The 19,379-nt window shown below is 46.2% G+C and overlaps 1 long non-coding RNA gene across 1 annotated transcript; it reads right to left on the bottom strand.

The window, feature by feature from the left end:
• Window positions 1–5,370: 5,370 nt before the first annotated feature.
• On the bottom strand, window positions 5,371–9,099 carry LOC128928184 (uncharacterized). The gene is made up of 3 exons (XR_008472975.2): window positions 8,941–9,099; window positions 8,264–8,364; window positions 5,371–7,951 (listed from the first exon to the last, which is right to left on the bottom strand). It is a non-coding gene; the product is annotated as an uncharacterized LOC128928184 (long non-coding RNA).
• Between the last annotated feature and the right edge of the window lie 10,280 nt (window positions 9,100–19,379).

Raw genomic sequence — 19,379 nt, 5'->3', positions numbered from 1 at the left:
TCTCCAGCCTTCAGAACCAGACCGATTTATACCACCAGCTTCCCTCATTCTCCCGCTTGCAGACTGACATGTTGTGGGACTTCTTGGCTTCCATAATTGCATGAGCAAATTCCCATAATAAATTCCCTCTTATTTATCTCTCTATGTATCCTATTGGTTCTGTTTCTCTGGAGAACCCTGACTAACACACAGGGCAAGGGTTCAAAATCAGATATATCTGCTGTCAAGGGTGTTTTCTCTAGTGTACATTACTGCCCTGTGTTTTTCATCCATGCCCCTAATTTGTTTGAGCATGGGGCTCTTCATGTTCTTACTGTACATTGACTAAACCAACAAATGGATAAATGCTTCCACCCAACCACCTCGAGGAGATTTCAGGCTTCTTGGTTATAGGAACCAGATGTCTCTTTGCTTGCATTCCCCTAGGCTAAGAGCCCCATGAAATCAGCCAGGGAGAGATTTCTGTTTAAATCTTGCCATTCATTGAGCACACAGCATGTGTCAGATATTGGCTTAAGCACTCTGAATACTTTAATCCACCCATAACTTCAAGGTAAGTATTGTTATTCCTGGACTCAGAGGGGATGGGTGGTTTGCTCAGGTCACCCAGCTCGTGAGGGGCAGTGCTGGGATTAGAACCCAGACCTCCCACTACTAGGTCCTGACTGGTTTCCATTGCTTCACTGCCTTTGGGGTGATGGAGGTTTATAAAAAGAAAGAGTTGGTACCAGAGTAAAAGCATGTCGACTGCCCTACAAGTTAGAACAAAATGTATAGGTAACTTTATTTGACTCCAAATACTTTACTCTCTTTCCTTTTTTTTCCTCTTTAATGTATTTGGAATTAGAGATAAGCTTGAAAGATGCCAGCAGGGCCTGCTAAAAGCCTGCAAAAATGACAAGGAAGATTACACAGCTGGAAAAAACTGTTTCAACATTTCTTGTGACATAAAAAAGCAAAGCCTGAAACAACAAAAAACCTACACGTAAGCGATGAGAACATCTGTGGAAAACCAGTGGGTAGAAATCACAGGATTCCGGCTTTAAATCCATATAAAGAAGACCCCCAGCTGTCCAAGTCATCCAACAGGCATCTGGAGAGGGAGCGAGGTCCCAGTTCCTAGAAGTATCCAAGGACTGCTTACCAGGTGCTGAGGGGGCAGAGTAGGAGGTAACTCAAACATCTGAGGGCTTGACTAGGTCACCTCGTGAAGTTCATCCCAACTTCATCCTATTGTGTATAGCAGAGGCTTACCACGACCACTTCTGCTTATTGGGCACATTTTAAGTGACAAATACTGTGCTAAGCAATTTTCTGATTCAACTAAAGTACCAGCAGGGCATACTTTGCTCCTTAAGAGCTAGATAAGATCAACTTGGATCCTTACTTCATGATTTATAGAAAGCCTAAACCCCCCCCTTGTGTTTTCTGTATTTCCAGGGCAGTGTGTGTGTGTTTTATGAGGAGGGGGTTCATTCAAAGGCATCTCTAATTCTGAGTTTCTGTTTCCACTGAGTCAGTTTACTTTCTGGAAGGTCTTTCTTTCTGCACATGTTCCTGTTACAAGATTTGGAACTTAGTCTCATTCCTTGATTTCCACAAAGAGTCACTGGTGGACTTGGCATGGACTGTCTGGAAGGTTTGCAGCTGCAGAGATAATCTAAGTTTACTGTCACGTTGGTCTTTAAGGGGAAAAAAAGAGACATGTTTGAAGCTGTGGTGATGCAAGCAGCAGGGATATCAGCCACCCCAGTTCTTAAAGGACTCTTTTCACTGCCACACTCTTGGGTATTCTGCCCTGGCCATCCCACCTTACATAGAGTCTGGTCACTTACTCAGCTCTCTGGCTTCTTTCTTCCCTTCTCTCTTTTCTCCCTTCCCTGTCAAGCAACCAGCCAATGCACCATCCAATCCACAGACTAACCAGTCACCTAGCCAGCCAGCAAACCAACCAACTACCCAGCCTGCCAATCATAAGCCTATCACTGTTTGTTTATTTATCTATCTATTTTTAGTTGCCCAGGTTGGATTTGAACTCCTGGGCTCAAGTGCTTTTCCTGCCTCAGTCTCCAGAGTAGCTGGGACTGCAGAATTGTGCCACCATGCCTGGCTCTTGACATCATTTTTTTAAAAAGTCACCATATGACATGCCGTATCAAACTTAAAAAAAAAAAACCATATAGACAGAAAGGAAGGAGAGAAGGAAGGAGACAAAAGAGAAAAAAGTAGCCTCTTCTTTACCAATGCAGAGCAATTCTGCACTCCCTTGGCCCTGAACTCCAGACCTGCCTTCTGGTTTCCTTCCACCCAAATAGTTTATCAAGGCATTTTCCAAAACTCACACTCATGTTTACTTTGAACTTTATGCCTCCATTTCAGGCACTTCAGGTTTCCAATCTGCAAAATCTTCTTTAATCCTTGTAATGACCCTGTAACATAGGGAAGACTATTATCCTCATCTTCTATGTGAGGAAACTGAAGCTGGGAGGGAAGAAGTCAATCCTCCAAGGTTCAGGCTGGTGAGGGGCAGAGCGTGGAGTGGGATGGGAAAAGGTTTTTCCACACTCAGAAATCTGAAAGATCAGAGCCCCCTTCTTCCCACCTGAAATCTGGTGCCATTATTGACACAAGGTTTCATTTTTTGACTCCATCAAGCAAACATCATCTCATTTTCTCCTTAGAGCAGCCCTGGAGGTAGGTATATTCATCCCCACTTCAGAGTTCCAGAAAACCAGGGTTTAGCAAGGCGGCTTGCCCAGGGTCCCAACCCCTCTGATGTGGTGCAACCAGGGATTTGAATCCGTGGCTCCCTGATTGTAAAATTCTGCTCTTAACCTCACCGTGCTGTGCATGCCTCCTGGATACAGACATTAATGAAATACAGAGATACAGAGGAGTGGGCATCTAGGGAAATTCACAATGATGAATTCTGTAACAGGGCTTCTTGGAGCCTACGTATCATAGAGGAGGCATGACCAGCTCTGCTGGACAGGGGAAGCCTCGCAGAGAAAGTGACCTGGAACAAGGTTCAGAATGATGACTAGGAGCTTACTACACAAACACACCTGTGAGCAGGGGAAGGGCATTCCAGGCAGAGTACCTCCTGGGGAATGAGAGCCTTGTGCTATAGTCGTGCCTTTGTGGGGAGCTACCAGCAGGTTGGAAAGACTGGCTTCCCTGTAAGAAAGGGAAGTGGTACAAACTGAGGTCAAAGAGGGCAGCAGGGACCAGCTCTGGAAAGGCCTTGAATGCCAGGCCAAGGGGTTAGACTTGACCCTCACGATGGATGGGGAGCCTTGGGAGACTTCTAAGCAGGAGAAGGATATGATTGCCTTAAGCAGGGTGTCAGGGCTGCTGTGGGCACCACACGCATGCAGGCACACGCCTTCCCTTTCTCAACCACATTCATCTTCTTTTCAGGAAAGGGTACTGAGGTTTTAATGAACTCATTACTCATTCCACTGTCAGGTGAGTCCAATTGCAGTGGAAGGGTGAGCAGAGGGCTCTTCCTGCCGAGGCCATGCTGCTGCGATCTCGTCAGCAGCTGCCCTAGCCCTGTCCCTGGCAGAAGCTCACTCAACCTGTTCTGTCATGACCCTCCCCTCCCACCTCCTCCCAATCCCACGCTTTGCTGCCTCCTGAACTTCCCAATCCATTTCAATGGGCTTGATTGGAATCATGTCTCCCTGGAACTTACTACCATCTGTCTCCCTATGCCATTGTCTCGGTGGGTGCCTCTGCATCTCTATCTCATGACTGGGTGTGGGAAGCTTCTGTTTGTACCCTGGACAAGCAGTCTGTCTCTCTGTCTGTCCATCTTCTTTGCACCCCTACCTCCAGCCTGGGCCTGCCCATCCAGCATCTCCTCCTTCCCCTTCCCTTCTCCTTTCCACCTTGGACTTTTGGCCTGACTTGCTCTTTCTTTCCTTACCTTGAACTCCCTGTCTGAATGTCTGTCTGCCTGTCTCTTCTCACCTTAGTCCCTCTGATTGTTCACCTCTTTCACTCTCTTTCTCTCCACCTTTTCGAGACATTCTCTGGAAACAGACTGCTCCAAAGTCTATTCAGTAGAATGGCATAAGGTTTTGCAAATTCCTAACCATGTGGATTAGACTCAAGTAATCTGTGGAAGGGAATTCAGGCAAGAAAGGAAGTCTGTCTTTCCGCTCATCATGATGGAGGCAGAGATGAGGCCACTAGAGACGTAAGCATGGGGCACCACATTATTCTGGGTACCAGGCACCTCCTTTTCTTCTTCTCATCCTAAACCACATGGCCCTACCCAGGCAGGAGCCACAAGCTCCTGATAGTCCAAGTTAAACTGTAAGCAGCCAGAGGGCAAGGAAAACCCTCTGTTTCATGGGCTCATGGGCTTCCATGGGTGAAAAAACCTCTTGAGATTCAACTGTTACCAATTTCTTTTTCCCAGATGAGAGCTCTTCATCCCAAAGAAGCAATGGCATGCGAAGTTCCTGTCCAGGGCTTCAAGGCACAGGGTAGGCAGTGGTCTTCTGGTTTGCATGTGGCCTGACTTCACTCCTCTGTGGTAACACAGATGCACCATAGCAACTCTCTTCCTTCAGTATTTATGGCATCATGTTTACCAGAATTTATGTTTTTCTTCCTTGGGCAGCGTTGTTTCTAGGGAATGGCTGCCCAATCATAAACTACATTTCCCAGCATCCTTTGGATCTAGGGGGGAATATGTAATTAGTTCTTGCCATTGGATTGTGAGTGGAAGCAATGTATGTCATGTCTAGATGAAAGTGTTTAAGAAGAGGTTGTACCTGATTCATACACGTATTTTCCTTTCTTGTGAGCCAGATGCAGGGGACTCCAAGGTCTTAGGGGATGGCAGAGCCACAAGACAGAAGGAGCTTGGGTCACTGAATCATACAGAGAGCCACCTGCCAACCAGGAGCACCCACATTGACCTGTTACCTGGGGAAGAAGGGATTTATTTGTTATAGCAGCTGGCATCTCCCTAAAAAATGCAGTGTTGGCCGTAGGTTATATACTTATAGGGACTCACCAAATCTGCTTTCTAAGGTATAGTCATTCTCATTTGCCTATCTTTGATGAAGAGGCCCTATCCTGGAATCTTCTACATTGCCAAATTTCAGAGAAAAGTACATGACAGAGGTGGGACTGATGCATCACTGCCTGACCATGGCTCTCATGGTCCTCTGTGCTCTCCTGGCTACCTTGAGCTCTCACCTATCCCTCCAACTTTCCCTTTGTCATTATTTTGCTGCACCACTAGTCTTTTAAAAAATTATTATTTATTTAATAATGATTATTAACTTTTTATTTTTAAAATAGCTATATGAGGCTGTGTGTTGCTATAAAATAATATCTGAGGCTGAAAAATTTATAAAGAGAAGAGGTTTAATTGGCTCATGGTTCTGTAGGCTGTACAGGAAGCATGGTGCTGGGATCTGCTTTTGATGAGGGCCTCAGGAAGCTCACAATCATGACAGAAGATGAAAGGGAAGCAGGCAGTCACTTAGCAAGAGAGGGAGAGGGAGAGGGAGGGGGGAAGGAGAGGGGGAAGTGGAGGGGAAGAAAGGAGGTGCCACACACTTTTCAACAAGCAGATCTCATGTGAACTCAGAGGGAGAGCTCATACTCATCATCAAAAGAATGACCCAGGCCATTCATGAGGGATCCACCCCCATGATCCAAACACCTCCCACTTAGTCCCCACCTCCAACACTGGGGATTACACTTCAACATGAGATTTTCAGGGGACAGATATCCAAACCCTGTCAGTTGACAAATAAAAATTGTATATATTTATGTCATATAACATGTTGTTTTATGCATTGTGGAATGGCTAAACTAAGCTACCTTTGGTCTTTTATTCTGCTCCTCAAACACATTAGCCATACTCCTATTTTAGAGCCTCTGTACCTGCTATGGTCTCCTCTTGGATTGCTCCAGCCCTAGATCTTCTAAGGCTGTCTTTTTTCTTGTTAACCAAATTCTATGTCAAACAATCCCTCTCCAGTGAGGTCTTTCCTGACCACCCAGTCAAATGCAGTTGACTCCAACTCACCATCAACCATCATCCAACCTCTATCACAGCTTCATGATTTACATCCTTAATGGCCTTTGCCATTACTTGAAATTATCTTGTCCATTTACCTGTTCACTCAGTTATCATCCCCACATGCCTCCCTTTGGTCTCTGCTTCATTTAAGGAAACAGAAACTCGGAAAGGTACTGTAACTCACCAGAGGTCACATCGCCACTGAATAGTGGTCCCAGGGTTTGAACAGGTCTGACAGATTCTGCCAAAGATAGTTTCCTCTTTACTACACTGTTCTCTAGACCCAGCAATAACTAGAGGGATGTGCTTGTTTTATCAGGACATAACTTTGATCATGAATCCCAAGGCAGGGTGGTATAGGGGAAAAAGTATGAATTATCCAGTTGGCAGGCCTAGTTTCATGTCCTGGCATTGACATTTTCCAGTATTAAACATCTCTGCATACTTTTCTCTCAAAACGGAATTAACATACTTACTTCAAATAGGTAATATGAGGACCGAAGGAGATAGTGTATAAAGCAGGTAACCCAATGCCTGCACATAGTGGGTCCTCAGGCAAATACGTCATTTTTTTTTTTAAACAAAGATGTCAATATTTATCCTGAGCATTCCACCTTCATCAATGGAAAGGGAAAAATGCAAATTTGAGTAAAACCACAAAAGATTCTAAAATGTGGCTGATTCATTTCTGACTTCTTTCCCAGGCTTTGTTGGGAAGTTAGGTTAAAATCCAAGTCAGACTCCTAGACCTCATCCCAGTTACTGTGCTGAAAGCAGACAGACTTTAGGATTAAAAATTTTCCCTCATTTTCCCCCCTACGAAGCACAAATGTCATGGACAAGGGGCAAACTCATTATAGCTAGGTTTCTATCTGCCTAGTCCAGATGCATGTGCTAAAATATGAGGCCAGTTCCAATGGCCAGCATCCAGGACCATGTACACTGTGACTAATGTATGTAAAACACACACAAGCCTCCTCTCTCCCAGCATCTGGACCCCAAAGCAAAAGTTAGCTACAAAGAAATTTCAGGCGGACTCTCCAAAGTCTTCACTGCTTTTCAAGTTTGGAGGCAGTGAATCTGGCTTAAAGCAAAGGAGCCCTTTGTTGGGACTGGGATTTATTTATTTATTATTTAATATGGATGTTACTATCCTGACAGTGTTCATTGGCCCTTGGCTGTAAAGTTCACCTTTTAGGTAAAATGTCAGGACAGCCTACGTTATATACTGATAACAAATAACCCTGATTTCTCAGGGGGTTAAAACAACAAGGGTTTATTTCTTGTTCATGCTACAGGTCTAGTGTAGTTTGCCAGGTGTCCCATGCTTACTGTAACCACTCAGGGTCCTAGGCCAATGGAAGAGCCATTACTGCAAACTTTACCAGTTGTTGGGCCTGGAGGAGAAGAAGGATCTCACACTGATAATTAACTGTTCAGTCTAGAAGTGACATCTGGCACTTACACTCCCAACACATCTGCCAGAGCTGGCCATATAACTCCATCAACCACAAGGGGAGCACAACCTGCAAACCTACTGTGTGCCCAGAATGGGGGGAACCAGAAAGGTTTGTGCACAGCATCTTATTTCTATTCCTCATGCTTTCTGGACGGGTTACCAAGTCAAGGTGATTCAAGTCTCATCATAAACAAACAAACAAAAGTCTCATTCCCTTTGCTCCATGGCTATGCCTGCTTCAGCTCAGGCTTCACACCAGTTAGGCTTCTCCCCTAACGATTGCATCCACCCCAATCTTGTCTCTTTGCCACTCTTCACCTTGTATTTCATCCTTGGCTTCTCGGTCGGAGTGATCACCCAGACCTCCTAGTCCACCAGGTCGTTCTCTTCCAGATAACAAAGCTTGGGGCCTTCTGACACCATCATTCCTGCAATCCAGCCTAGATTTGTAGAGAGAGGAAGATAAAAGATATGTTTGTCTGTTTGTAGGAAAAGTTCTTTCAGGATCTTCTGCAGCTGTGATTCTAGGGCTCAATTATTATTCTCATCCAGGAAGCTGCAGACATACACCTCCTGTAGGGGGTCCAACTCAGACACTTAATTAGCAAAGAAAATTAAACGCCAAGGAACTGGGTTCTACAGTTGCTGGATGGCTTCTTGTGTGACCTGCTGCTCAGCTGGTGGGAGGGACGTGAGGTGTCTGGGCCTTGGTGTTAGAGCATGATGGACCCTTCACAACCCAATGGCCTTACCTTGCCCGGCTGCCTTGTCCCCAGGGATGTCTTTCAGGCCCTGCTGCATATTCCACCCACTCTCCCTCAGGGGATGTTATTCTTCTCTCCCAGTGGACGACCTCAAAAGGCAAAATCCCTAATTCAGTTCATCCAAGTAAATGATAACCCTCCCTCCCACGAGCACAGGCCTGCCCCATTGACAAAGCATGTTCACTGACAGTGGCTCACTGCATCCTTTCAGTAATGCACGGAGAGGCTTTAATCACCAGCCACATCTGCAGTCATGGAAATGAAGGTTCAGGGAGGGCAGGTCACCACTCAGGGAACCATATAGTGGGAGCTGGAATCCAGGCCTTTGGGTTCCACTCCTAGGGTAACTTTCTGCTCCACTTCTTAGAGCAGAGACTCTGCATTGCACCTCCCAGAGCTGGATGTTTTGAAAGCCACATTCAGACTCAGTTTCCCCAAGCCTTCCTGGCTTGACCTGGAGCTGCGGCCAGACTGAGACCACAGGCCAGGAGATAATCAGGCCTGTTCTCTGTCTGCTCCCATCAGCAACAATGGGCCAATTAAGACAATTACTACTGGTTTATATAACAGGAAATAGGGATCACAGTGCTCAACTTGTTGAAAATCTCCTATAAAAGTGCTAATAATGCATTAATGTATTAATCCCCTTAATCCTGTCAAATTACCACAGAAGCACTCTGCAGAGCTGACAGTGGCTCTCCCTGTCCCTGTGGTGGGCACTGCTGTCTGTGAGGCTCCAGGCGCTCCTCTCTGGCCACCCTTTCCTGCTCAACACTCCTCAGGAAGCTCTCAGGGGCTGCAAGGACAGGATGGCAACTGAAGACCTTTGGAAGGAGATAAATATTGATTCTTTTAAAGACAGATGATGATGCATACTTTAAGCAAAGATTCTTGATTCTTTCTCAGCAAGGAGAGACTCAGCTCTGGACGGCTGACTCTATCTCTTGCTGTGTGGTCTTGGGCTTCTTTTCTAGATTCTCTGAGTCTCCAATTCCTCATTTGTAAGACGTGGTAATAATAGCTCATTGCAGAGGTGTTGGAAGATTCTAAAGCGGCAGGCAAATGACTGACACGTGAAGGCATTCCACAGATATGCCGTCTTTTTTCCAGCTATAAAATGAGAGTAAGAATTCCCACCATGAGGGCTAAATGAAATTACAAGCATCAGTTTCCTGACACACAGTAGGGCTAACATACATAGCAGGTATTTCCCTTCTCATCCTTGTTTGTTGTGGTTTGATTAAAATGCTGCCTGACTTTCAAGAGAGCTTAGGAACAAAGACTGTAGAACTGAGTGAGTTGTTCAGATATTTCTAAAGCAGGTCATATATTTTCTGAGACTCACTCTTCGAGGTGGGGAGAATTTCATCCCCAGGTCAGCCTACATGGGGTCCTCCTAATCTTCCTTATGGGCATGTTAGAACGTGTGGGGAGGAGGGTGCTGGGATGGGTCCTGGACACCTAAAAATGGGGAAGAGGCTTCAGTCTCTGACTACATCTAAGGTACTGGCACAGCTTTGGTTTTAAGATGCTGTGATCAGCCTGGTCTTGCTGTCTGGTGGTCCTTGAGGCTCCCAGGAGGCCCTTCAGGGCCCTGTGGGGGCCTCTCAGTAGATGGTGGGCCACAGAGACCCTTTGCTACATTTGAGGCCTCAGTCCTATGACCACCTCACAGGAATCCCATAGTTTCCCCTGCTGGAGGGCATGTGGGTATCTGTAGGCAGAACTCTGCCATTCTTTGGAGTTGGAATTTAGAAGGGAAGAATCCATACCCCCATCCCTGTCGCCTATTCAATTCTGGGGAGCTCCTCTGTCTCTCAGAGTCAGCTACTTCTGTTTCCTCCATTCCAAGCAAGAGTTGGGGTTGGTGAGGGGGAAGGACTAAGGGTTATTATCTTCTAAGTGATTTTGGTTTCATGCTCTAAAATATAGACACTCTTAAAAATACCCTCTGGCAATGGCATTAAGACACAGAAAGCTAGGGTTTGACTACCTATTAAGATGGCAACAAGGGGAAAAGGCCGGCCTTCCTCCCTCCCTCCTTCCCTCCCTCCCTTTCTGCCTTCCTTCCTTCCTTCCTAGAGTAGTGTGAGAGTTTTAAAATATGTTCAAAAGTTTGTGGACACCCCTCCCTCCAACAGGTGAGGCCTAAGTTCCCCCTCCCTCCTTAATGTGAGCTGCACTTAATGACTTGATTCTAATGAAGAATATGTGACAGAAGCAGTGGTGTGTGATGGTGTGGATCATAAAATGTATGTGACTTTCTCCTTGCTCTCTCTGAAGCACTGACTCTGTGGGGGAGGCCAGCTTCCATGTTAGGAGGACACTCGTAGCCCTCTGGAGAGGCCCTCATGGTGAGGAACTGAGGTCTTCTACCAATAGCCATGCAGTATGCCATCTTGGAGGCAGATCCTCCAGCACCAGTCCAGTCTTCAGATGACTGCAGCCCAGGCCAGCATCTTGAGTGTAACTTCAAGAGAGACCCCAAGTCATAACCACTCAGCTAAGCCATTTCTAATTCCTGATTCTCAAAACCTATATGAGCTAATAAAAATGTTTGCTGTTGTTTTAAGTCACTAAGTTTTGAGAATAACATACTATACAGCAGTAGGTAATTAATATAATTAACAGTGAAAACAAAACATGAATTGATATTTCAATAAGTAACCCTCAATGTGTGTGTGTGAGTCTGCAAAAATGGTAGACTGTGTTCACTCATTTAGCACCTATTTATTAAAGCCCCATAGCCAGGCATAGGGTAGGTGAACATGGGCAAATCACAGACTCAGTGTCTAGGAGGCTCAGTTTAGAGGGAATAGACATAATAATACAGAACAATGATGGACAAGAGAACCCAGATGGCTGTGGCAGCCAAGGAAAAGGGGCCCATGACTCAACCTAGCTTGTGTCCAGGGAAGGTTTCTTAGAGGTGAGGACAGCTATTGTGAGACTCTAAGGATGAGTAAGAACCAGCTGGATGAAGATGAAGCATGGGGAAGATCTTGTACACCAGGCAGAGAGAACTGCTCATGCAAAAGCCCTGTGAGTGGGAGTTCATTGCCTCCCAGGATATAAATCGGTTAGGTGTAGTCAAAGCTTAGGCATGCGTGTGTGTTTACATACTTGCATATGTGCATGGAGGGGAGAAAGGTAGGCATAGAGTACTGTGACGAGAAAAAGCAGGAGGAAGCAGAGAAATACAAATTCAAGTCTTTGCCTACCATGTCATAGGTGTGTGATTTTGGACAGGTCACATCACCTCTCTGAGCTTCATAGCTCCTTCTTTGTAAAATGAGAATCCATTTGACAGTATATTTAACAAAGATCTACTACATCCAGGTTTTGGGCTAAGTCGGGGAGTACAATAATGTTCACCAGACAGCAAATCTTGCTCCCCAGGAGTATAGAAATGAGGGTGGTTCAAATGTGTGTCATGTCCTTGATCTGCAGCAGCATTCTTCTGGAGCTATGTCTTCTTCCTCTTCTCATCTCCAAGGCCTAGCACAGACTACTGAGGGTATTGTTTATATGGCTGAGCATGACCTAATGGCTTCGCTTTGAGTTCAGAAGGACTCTGCTTTGAGTCTGGTTACCAGTCTTGGGCTCTGACAACAGACTTCCAGGCTTTTAATCTCTCCTTCAGCATTTACCAGTTAGATGACTTTAGGCCACTTGATTCATCATCTCTGTAAGCCTCTGTTTCTTTATATAAAAAAAGGGAATATTATAATAAAATCTAACAGGTTTCTGTAAGGATTGAGTACCATAACGTAAGTTTTTAGACATTTGGTAACTGCTCAGTAGTTGGAAGCAATCTTTGTGACTATTTGTTAGCAGGAGAACTTGGTGCATATAGCATTCTGGTTACATGCTGGGACTCTGAAGCCTGGTTGCTGGGTTCAAGCCCAGATGCTGTTACTTAACAGCTCTATTATCTTGGGCAAGAATTTAATTTCTTGCTGCCTCTCCATTTCCTCATATGCAAAGTGGGAGTAATAGGGGAACCTAACTTAACAGTTTGCTGTGTTTGTTAAACACACTAGTATATGTGGAGTGCTCAGAATAATGCCTAGCACTCAACAAGGGCTACATAAGTGTATTATTTTTTACAATGCTACCTTATTCTTTGCAGTTTGAAAGAGGGTGTTGGACAGGCATCAGCAGGAGAAATTGGCCATGTTGTTGAGGGAGCAGAATGGAGGCTATTTATCAACCCTTAGAGGATAGCAGCACAAAGAAAGAGCCCTTTGTGTTTATGTAGAGTGATCTAAGCTGTGTCCCACCCAACCCACACTAAAGCCACCCCTCCTATTGTCCAGGAGACCCAGAATGCACTGCAGCACAGGGCCAATCCCATGCCCACTGCCTGCAGCTCTGTCCCCTCTGCCCAGCGACAGGGACTCAGGGATGTGTGTGCTGGCTTAGCAGGACTTGGGGGTTAGCCAGGAAGGGCGGAAGGCAGACACTCTCTCTCCTGCCCCCTGCCATCAGCAGGCTGGAGGACTCAGACAAGTCCTCAGCTTAATTGGCAAATGGATTCTCCAAGGGTAATTTCGTTGATGCGCGCCGTGGGAGGGTCTGCAGGCCTTAATGACCAGCTCTGCTGCTAAACGTGTTTACCAAAAAATAAGGTTATTGATTCCACAGATATTTTGTTTGGCCCTCACCATCAGCCTATTAACGCGAGTTTTATGTAACAGGACAAATAGATCACAGTGTAAAGTCTTTTGAAAATCCCCTGTGAATGCTGTAATAATGCTTTAATGTATTAATCCCCTTAATCCTGTCAAACTTCCAAAAGAATTTCAGGACGTGCTGACAGAAGATCTCGCTCCCAGCCCTGGCAGCCGTAGCTCCATGTGGCGGCTGCTGCTTTCAACCTTTTGTGGATGGGCTGAGGAGAGGCAGCTGTGTTAGTAATGGCTACAGGGTTATGAGCTGATATTAGAGGGTGTGGGAATAGATGGAAGAGGCACTGGTGCCTGCTTAAGAAAAGGAAAGACAGCCTAAAGAAAGTGGCAGCCCTCAGGGCCTTACAGCACGGAGCTGGCTAAGATAGACTTGTGAGGCAATGGCGCCTGGCATGCACTGATCTCTTCATTCCTCCCTTTCATCTCGCTCTGTTTCTGTGTCTCCGTCACTCTTTTTCTCTGCTGGGCACTGAGCTAAGCACTTTACCTGTGTTGTTTCATTTAATCTCCACAACAGCCCTGTGAGGTAGACACTGCTATTCTCTGCACATTATACATGTGACTGGTTTGTCTGGATTGCTGGCAGGTGACAGAGATGGGGTTCAAAGCTTGGTCTGACCCCAAAATCCAAGCTGCCTTCTTTCTCCTAGGTTGGAGCTCAGCAAAACTTTTCTATCAAGGGCCAAGGAGTAAATAGTTTGGGCTCCTTGTGCCCATACAGTCTCTGTTGTAAGTATTCAGCTCTGTCACTCAGCATGAAAACATCCACGTACGTACACTACATAAGCACATGGGCGTTCTGTGTTCCGATAAAACTTTATCAAGATAAGGGATGGGTTGAGTTTGGCCTGCAGGCTGTAGCTGGCCCACCCCTGTACTAACAGGTAATGGGGGCCAGTGGGATTCCTGTAATGGTTTTTTTGGATGGCGAGTCTGAGAGTTGGGAGGGATAAACATTCAGGATGGCATCTGCAGGGAGGTGCTGGACATCTGCCTCACTGTAGGGGCTTTTGTCTTGTGATGCAGGAGAGATAAGCTGAAACCCAGACAATGGCTGGACTGAAGGCCTGGTCTCTCTTGGGCTCTGGGTTGAGAAGGGACCTGGTTTGGGGTAGCTGGAGTACAGACTGCCTGGCTGTTTGGTCCTGGTAAAGTCCTTTCCCCTCTCTGGGCCTCAGTTCCCTCATCAATGCCATGAAACAGTGGACTTTGCTGCTCTTTCAGAGTCCCTCCAGGTCTGAAAGTCTGCATCTGAGCAGCCAGACCCCAACCTTTGGTCACTGCAATGCAAGGGAGCACTGCTGAACCTCATGCACAGAGAATTCTCTGAAGGCTGGACCTGCCTTTGTTTCTCCAGAATGTTTTATATCGACAACTAAAATTAGGACCATCAACAGCCACTGAACATTCCCCTCTTCAATTCCCCCTGCTGCCCAGGCTTGGAACCTGTGCTCAGTTCTTGATGTCTCCCTTGCTATTCATACTCAGGCACCAGTCCGTAGAATCCATCCTGAATCCTTCCCTACTGCCAGAGCCAGATGGAGGGAGGGGGATGCTCCAGCTCATACTTGAGATGGCAGAAACCTCCTGAGTCCAGACTCCATTATTGCTCAGCTGGATTGCTCCACATGGGACCAGCCTACCTCCTCAAGCTGGATCCTATCACCCTCCTTTTAAAATACTCCAGAAGTGCTCAGGATAAAGTCCTAATTTCTGCTAATGGTCCTCCAGGTTTCTCTTGTCTTCCGGCTCCTTTCCTTGAGACACCCCATTTTTCCTACTCAAGCGTGCATTCCCTTCACCCACACTGAGTCTCCTGAGTTCCTTTACTGTCTCCAGGAAGAGATTACATCTGTGTGGCAGGGGCTGCCCCTCCCTTGCTGCCTGGTTAGCTCCTGATCATCCTACATGCCCTTTTTCTAAGGATCCTTTCCTCATCCTGCACTTGGGGGAGGTACTGCTGCTCTCTGATCTTGTGCTTCCACCGTGAGAAGGAGGAGACCTTATCAGCTGGCTTTGTAATCATTTGAGCTTGTGGGTCTCCCCAGACAGACTGTGAGCTCCTCCTGGTCAAGGGCAGATACTAGCATATCTCCCCCCCAACCAGTAACAGGTACAGGATGTAGTAAGTGTTCAATGAAAACTGGCAGAATGCTGGATACAGATAGGTACCACGCCAGTACATGACATGCAGCATCTCCCATGCTCACTCTGGACTTTGAGGTAGGTCTCTTTTGGGTAGAAGGTGAAATTTGCTTTTACATTGCATCCTCAACTCAAGGTCACACAGCCTAAAAGGGAACAGAGACAGAATCTGAGTCTGGGTCTGTCTGCCTCTATGCCCATGTTCTTCCCACCTTTTCTATACATCCTGTTACCTTGCAACAGTTTGCCAGGGTGGTACTCCTATCCCCGCCTTATTACTAAATATTTGGCTGGGCAGGGTGGCTCATGCCTGTAATCCCAGCACTTTGGGAGGCCACGGCAGGCAGATCACTTGAGGCCAGGAGTTTGAGACCAGCCTGGCCATCATGGTGAAACCCTGTCTGTACTAAAAATACACACACACACACACACACACACACACACATACATACACACACATACACACAGCTGGGGATGGTATAATCCCAGTTACTTACTTGGGAAGCTGAGGCAGGAGAATCACTTGAACCCATGAGGCGAAGTTTGCCGTAAGCCGAGATCGCACCACTGCATTCCAGCCTGGGTGACAGACTGAGACTCTGTCTCCAAAAAAAAAAAAGCTGATTATTGGATATTTTACAGTTAGGAACCAAGGCTCAGAGAAGTGGCATGACTTGAAAACCATAAGTCACACAACTACATACAACTGGAAAGTTGCAGAGCCAGGAATCAAACCACATCCTCCGCCTTTCCTTTTTCTGCTAAATCACGTGAGCCACAGTTCCCAGGACCAGGCTCTGCTCTGAGCAGGCAACTGGATGGTCTCATTGATATGCTGATTTCGAAAGTGCATTTCCAGCCTGGCGTAGTGCCATCTCTCCCCACTGCTTCCCCTGAGAGGAGGAGACATTCGAGTTAGAAGGAAAAAAAATGCATCTTTAGAATATCGTGAATGATAGAAAGAATGCTTCAGGTGATGCCACCAATTCCCTATGGGAAAAAGCCAGTTTGCCCATGACGGGTTTTCCTTCTCTCTGACAAAGCTCAGGACACAAAGGCAAACTGCACAGGGAGGCCAAGGCTCAAACAACCCACGCGGGACTTGTCTCCCAAACAGATGGAGGCTCTAACCTCTTAGCCACGGCAGCTGCCCAAGGCGGCCTTGCCGACTCTGCTCTCTCTCCATGATGAAGGCATCAGGTTAAAAACCAGCCACAGGCCTGCTAGGCATGACGTTTTCCTGGGAGGAAGTCAGGTTATGGATTCAGTCCTAAAAAGCAGGCTGCACCCCTTTATTAGTTTGCTAAAGCTGCTGTAACTTGGTTACTACCACAACACAGCCACCAAGAGAGTGGCTTAAACAACACAGCTGTATTGCCTCACAGTTCTGGAGGCTGGAAGTTCTGAGATCAAGGTGTTAGCAGGGTTGTTTTCTCCTGAAGGCCTAGAGGAGAATCTTCTCTGTGCCTATCCCCTCGTTTCTGGTGCTGGCAAGTTTTGCAATTTCTTGACTTTTAGAAGCATCAGCCCGACCCCTCTCTTCATCTTCACATGGCACTCTCCATGTGTGCGTGTGTGTCCAAATTTCTCCTTTTATAAGGATATCAGTCATATTAGATTTGGTGCCCGCCCTACTCCAGTAAGACCTCATCTTAGCTAACTACATCTGCAACGACTCTATTTCTGAATAAGGTCACATTTTGAAGTATTGAGAGTTAGGACTTCAACATATAATTTTGGGGGTACACAGTTCAACTCATAACCACAGACATATGTCTATTCTGGATTACTGCAAATGTCCCTTAATAGGCTCTGTCTTAACCGTGCTTAAATCCATCCTTCTATAGCTTTCAACTTTTTTCAAAACAGATTTAACAATACCTCTTTCTTTTCATCCTTTCTTCCATTATTCCTTTTCTTTTCCCCTTTATCATGGACCAGGCATTGAGTAGACAGAAAGTCCAAAAGGAAACAAGATACTGTAAGATCATTGGATCTTACGGTGTCAGCAGCACCAGCATGAAACACACAATGGCAGCAGTCCATGATCAGACAGGAGCATTGGAGCTATTTCAGAGGAAGATCCAGGAAGGGCTTCCTGCAGAAATGATGCTTCTTCGAGTCTGTGAGATGTCGAGGAATTATCCAGGTGAAGAGATATGGGAAAAATATTCCGACCAGAGGGAACAGCACACGCAAAGACCTAGAGAGAAAATGGCACCATTGGTTTATAGAAAGTAGCTCAGTGAGGTTCCCTGTTGCTTATAAGATAAAAATGAAACTCCTGAGTAAAACATTCAAGGTCCTACAAGTTCTGCTCCAGGTTCACCTCTGGCCACTTCCTGACATCTCACCGTAACACAGCCACACTGGATTCTGTGAAGTTCCTGCATTGCGTCTCCTTCTCTCTTGCATCAGTGAAGCATGACTTAGTTTATTTTATCATATGTTCATCCTAGGGCACAAAAAGGAAAAGAATGCATCAACTCCTGATCTCAAGTTGCTCCCAACTTAGTTGAAAATGTGTAACTTCCAACCTCCAAATGGTATAGTAAATACCTGGCACAAGGTAGATATTCTGTAAGTTTTGCTGAGTGAGAAAAATAAATGACTACAGCTGCCTGAGGAGTTGGAGCATTCCAGGCAATGGGAATAGTGTGAACTAAAGCCAGAAAGTAGAAGGGCACAAGGCATGCTCGGGGAACACTGGGAAATTAGTGTGGCTGGGGTACTGGCCATGTGTATGTGTAGGGGGTAGGCAGGGGGTGGAGGAGCAGATGGAAGGACACAGAAACAAAGGGGCCATAGGACCTAGTAAGGGCTAATGAGTGCCAGGCTGAAGCATTCACATTTTTGCTGTCAACGAGGAGCCATTGAAATAATTTGACGTGGTTGGACCTTGTGCTCTAGGAAGACTGGCCTGTGGACATGCAGTGATCATAGAGGTGAAATTGAGTGGAAATGTGCCACAGAGTTACAACAGTGGTGCAGGCCCTGGAGATGGGTGTGGAGATGCAGTCCTCAGATGGTGGGGAAAAATAACATGACTGATGTTAATGCACACAGAGGAGGATTCAGGTGCCTCAGAGGTTTCTAGCCTGAGCCTGGTGGGCTGGGTGAGCCATTAGTTGAGAAAGGGAACAGAGACCTCATAAGAACATAATAGCAGTTAGCATTACAGAGCATTATCTATGCATCAGGCGCTGTGCTCAATGCCCCACATGCATTACTGTATTTAGTCTTTACAGTTTTCCTCTACACTAGGGGATCTCCAGATAAGTAAATCTTACTGAGCCCATTGTACAGATACAAAACTGAGGCACAGAGAAGTTAAGCAATATGCCTGTGTTCCCATAGTTAGTGGATGGTAGATACTTGAAGGGATTCCAGGCCCCAATTCAAAGTCCTCCTCAGGGAGCTGGGCCATCCTGGGGCCATCCAGGGCCTGAAGGCTGTTGTGTGTATGGAGCATATAATACGCTTCATATCCAGGTCTCATATGGCAGTCAAGAGAGGTGAAGTCAGTGAAAAGAATGAAGACCTCTTATCAGATTCTAGGAGAGCCTCATTCTGGGCTAGAACATGGCAACAGGTAGCTTAAAATCCAGGGCTGTTTGACCTGTAAGCCTGTTCTCTAGAGCTCCATGTTTTAGCATATCTCCAATAACTGAAGAATCTCTTAAAGGAGCCACATCAGGCCCTTTAGCACAGGGGAAAATCTCCAGGCAGACCCTGGCAGTCTGCAATGGAGGGATCCTCTGCTACAAGCACAGGTGCCCCAGCTCCAGCACCCTCAAGCTCCAGGCCCACTTTTTTACTCTGCTCCCTGCTCCCTGTGTGGGCCCCAGTCCAGCCTCCATGCTGTGTCCCAGCCTCCCCATTCCACCCTTAGCCATCCTCCCCTGCACGTGTGTTGCAGACTGCTGTCCTGGCTTCCACTTACAACAGACACACACACACACACACACACACACACACACACACCCCACTTATTTCCTTTAATCTTTCTGCCTAGATCAATGTCTCCATTCCCCTAATCATTTTTTCTTGTTCACTTTTGAACTCCCTCCAATGTGTCTGCTTTGGCCTGGTAATGAGGTACCCCCGAAACAAAATGCAATATTCTGCATGTGACTTCGCTGGGGTCGTATAGATTTTCTTGCTAACTATCTCTTCAGACTCCAGGTGACACACTTAGTGCAACAACTCTATTAGTGATTGGACTCTTATAAAGATGCTGTTACAAGTCACAAAATGATAGAATGTAC

The sequence above is a fragment of the Callithrix jacchus genome, chromosome 1 (assembly GCF_049354715.1).
Source record: "Callithrix jacchus isolate 240 chromosome 1, calJac240_pri, whole genome shotgun sequence".
In the NCBI taxonomy this organism is placed as follows: domain Eukaryota; kingdom Metazoa; phylum Chordata; class Mammalia; order Primates; family Cebidae; genus Callithrix; species Callithrix jacchus.
Note: the sequence above shows the minus strand (reverse complement) of the source record. Positions and strands in the feature narration are given on the sequence as shown.